Genomic DNA, 3,812 nt, shown 5'->3' with positions numbered 1-3,812 from the left:
ACTCAAGAATATTAGTTTACTTTAAAGAGTGACTATTCCTCATGCAAATAAGCACGTACTCCCTACACAAAAAGTAACTCATCCTATCAGCAATCAGTCAAATAAATTTACCACTATCAGCATACTCAAAACAACATAAATAATGTACTAGTCTACTAACATTGGACTAACTTATTTTCACGTAAACAAGAAATCATATAAGCATGTAAATGTGTCAATAAGTCAGAGAAATTAGAGACAAGGTATGTCAAAAGTATTTTTACGAACATAATTTATGAATTAAATATGTTTAGTTTTTCATACTTTTTGCTTCTTTTGATATGTTATTTATTAAGTTCATATTCTGAAGATATGAAGTAATAAATATTCAGTTTACTTATAATTTTGAAAAATTCCAAGTTCAAATTTATCGAGAAGTCTGGGTATTTATAGAAAAAGTAAAATACTTATCGAGAAGTCAAATAAACACTTGATATTAAACTTATCGAGAAGTCAAAAATGACTTATCGAGAACTCTGATAAATGCTCAGTTTGTTCGAAAATGGACTAAAATGATTCTAATTTATTTGAATTGAATCAAATTGAAATCAAAATAAATTTTCCAAAAGTATTTGTCTAAAATAATTCATTGAATTAAATTATTTTAGTTCTGAGTTATTGATAAGTCTCAAAATATCCTTGTCGAGAACTCTGTGAATTAACACTATTAGAGAACTCTACACGGTCTTATCGATAAGTCATAATAGAGCTTATCGAGAAGTCATTCGAGAAGTCTGTAAATAGACTTATCGAGGACTCACTCGAGAACTCCAAAATGACTTGTCGATAAGTCATTTTGACTTATCAAGAACTCAATTCTCTATACCTTTGAGTACTGTTATTTTGCCTTGTGTTAATTTTACACATTTAAGATGTAAATTAACAACTAAGTAGTTTACCTAGAATTTTGAAATATTCTAAGTTAATTTTTGAATTTTTAAGAAAAATAAATATACAGAGATTCTGAAATATTTATAATTCATATTTCAGTTAATTTCCAATTAAATAAAACTAGGTTGATTTATTAAAAATTAATTTCCTGCAACACATTAGCTGAGTTCTTGCCTTAGGATGAAGAATTGAGCATTCCAATTTCACTCACAAGTCTAGTGAAGGTTGTTTCATCCAAAGGTTTAGTAAAAATGTCAGCTAATTGTTTCTCTGTTGGAACAAAAATGAGCTCAATGGTACCATTTGCAGCATGTTCCCTGATAAAATGGTACCTAACATCAATGTGCTTTGTTCTAGAATGATTAACTGGATTAGCTACTATAGATATGGCACTAGTATTGTCACACATAATAGGAATTTTGTGTAATACTAGACCATAGTCCATTAGCTGATTTCTAATCCAAAGCACCTGAGCACAACAACTTCCAGCAGCTATATATTCAGCTTCAGCTGTGGAAGTTGACACAGATTGTTGTTTCTTACTATACCAGGATACAAGTCTTTGACCAAGAAATTGACAGCTTCCACTAGTACTTTTCCTTTCAACCCTGCATCCAGCAAAATCTGCATCTGTGTATCCAACAGCTTCAAAACCAATTCCCTTAGGATACCATAATCCCAAGTTTGGAGTTCCCTTTAAGTATCTGAAAATCCTTTTTACAGCCATCAAATGTGATTCCTTTGGATTGGCTTGAAATCTGGCACATAGAGAAGTAACAAACATGATATCTGGTCTACTAGCAGTCAAATAAAGCAATGATCTAATCATCCCTCTGTAGCTTGAAATATCCACACTCTTGCCTTTCTTGTCTTCATCCAACTTGGTTGCAGTAGACATTGGTGTAGATGCAGGTGAACTATCCACCATACCAAATTTCTTCAATAAGTCATTCACATATTTGGTTTGGCCGATAAAAATACCATCACTTCTTTGACTAACTTGAAGGCCAAGGAAGTAACTCAATTCTCCCATCATGCTCATTTCATACTCACTCTGCATTAGCCTAGAGAATCTTTGACAAAGCTTTTCATTTGTAGATCCAAAGATGATATCATCCACATAGATTTGAACTAGGATCATATCTTCATCATGCTTCTTGTAGAAGAGAGTCTTATCAATAGTACCTCTGGTAAAGCCATGTTTGAGTAGGAATTCTGACAGTGTGTCATACCAGGCTCTAGGTGCTTGTTCCAATCCATATAGAGCCTTGAGTAATTTTCCAAATAAAGTTAGGAAATTATGGATCTTCAAAGCCAGGTGGCTGTTGCACATAAACTTCTTCTTCTAGTTCACCATTAAGAAAAGCACTCTTGACATCCATTTGATACATCTTGAAATTTGAGTGTGCAGCAAATGCCATAAAAATTCTTATTGCTTCTAGTCTTGCAACAGGAGCAAAAGTCTCATCATAGTCAATTCCCTCTTCTTGTGAGTAGCCTTTAGCAACCAGCCTTGCTTTGTTTCTAGTAATAATTCCATTTTCATCCATTTTATTCCTGTACACCCACTTAGTTCCAATTATGCTTCTGTTCTTTGGTGCAGGGACTAATTTCCAAACTTTGTTTCTCTCAAACTGATTCAACTCCTCCTGCATAGCACATATCCAATCAGGATCCAATAGGGCTTCTTCAGTTTTCTTGGGCTCTACTTGAGATAGAAAACATGCATGTAGGCATTCATTAGCAGTTGCACTTCTAGTTCTCACACCAGCTGAGGGATCACCAATAATAGCTTCTACTGTATGACTCCTATCCCACTTTCTAGTGTGTGTCTGCTGACTAGTGCCTTCATCATTTTCTTCAGTATTACCATGACTGTCATTTCCATTCTCTTCTTCTCCCCCTGAGTTTGTGCCATCAAATTATGGTGTCTGAAGAGAGCTTTCATTCCCATGATTTTGTTCAGAGGTCTCTTCATTTGTCACTTGTTGTGCCACAACTTCATCTTCCTCATCAGAATCACTATCAATGGTTAGATTCTCAAATGCAAGGGCTTCAGCATCATTTACATCAAGGCATTCCAAGCCTGGACACTTGTCATCATCAAAAGTCACATCTGTGCTTTCCATAATTTTCTTTTGATCAATCACATAAACTTTGTAGGCTGTTCTTTCCAATGAATATCCCAGAAAAATTGCTTCAAAAACTTTAGAGTCAAATTTTCCCACATATTCAGAGTTATCTTTTAGAATATAACACTTGCTTCCAAACACAGGTAGATGCTTCAATGTAGGCTTCCTGTTAGACATGATTGAGTAAGGTGATTTTCCATGAGCTTTGTTGATGAGATATCTGTTTTGAGTGTAGCATGCAGTATTAACAGCCTCTTCCCAAAAACTAGTTGGCAACTGAGCATCTTGTAGCAAGGTTTTAGCAGCTTCAACCAATGTTCTATTTTTTCTCTCAACTACTCCATTCCGTTGAGGTGTTCTAGTTGCTGAAAATTCTTGAACAATGCATTTATTTTTGCAGAATTCACTTAATGTTGAGTTTTCGAATTCTGTTCCATTATCACTCCTCAATATTTTCACACTAACTTGTCCTTCAGCTTGCTTCTCAATTTTCTTGATGTGCTCAATTATAATGTTTGGAGTTTCATCTTTAGAGTACATGAACTCAACCCAAGTGTATCTTGAAAAATCATCAACCATGACAAGGGCATATTTGTTCCTTGAAATGGACAAGACATTTACTGGCCCAAACAAGTCCATGTGAATAAGTTGCAGAGGTGCACTTATAGAATTCACATATTTTGACTTGTGACTTGATCTTTTCATTTTTCCTTTCTGACAAGCTTCACAAACTTCCAGTTGAGCAAATTT

Source organism: Apium graveolens, chromosome 2, assembly GCF_009905375.1.
Source record: "Apium graveolens cultivar Ventura chromosome 2, ASM990537v1, whole genome shotgun sequence".
NCBI classification, from domain to species: domain Eukaryota; kingdom Viridiplantae; phylum Streptophyta; class Magnoliopsida; order Apiales; family Apiaceae; genus Apium; species Apium graveolens.
The sequence above is the reverse complement of the archived record's forward strand: the minus strand, read 5'-3'. Positions refer to the sequence as shown.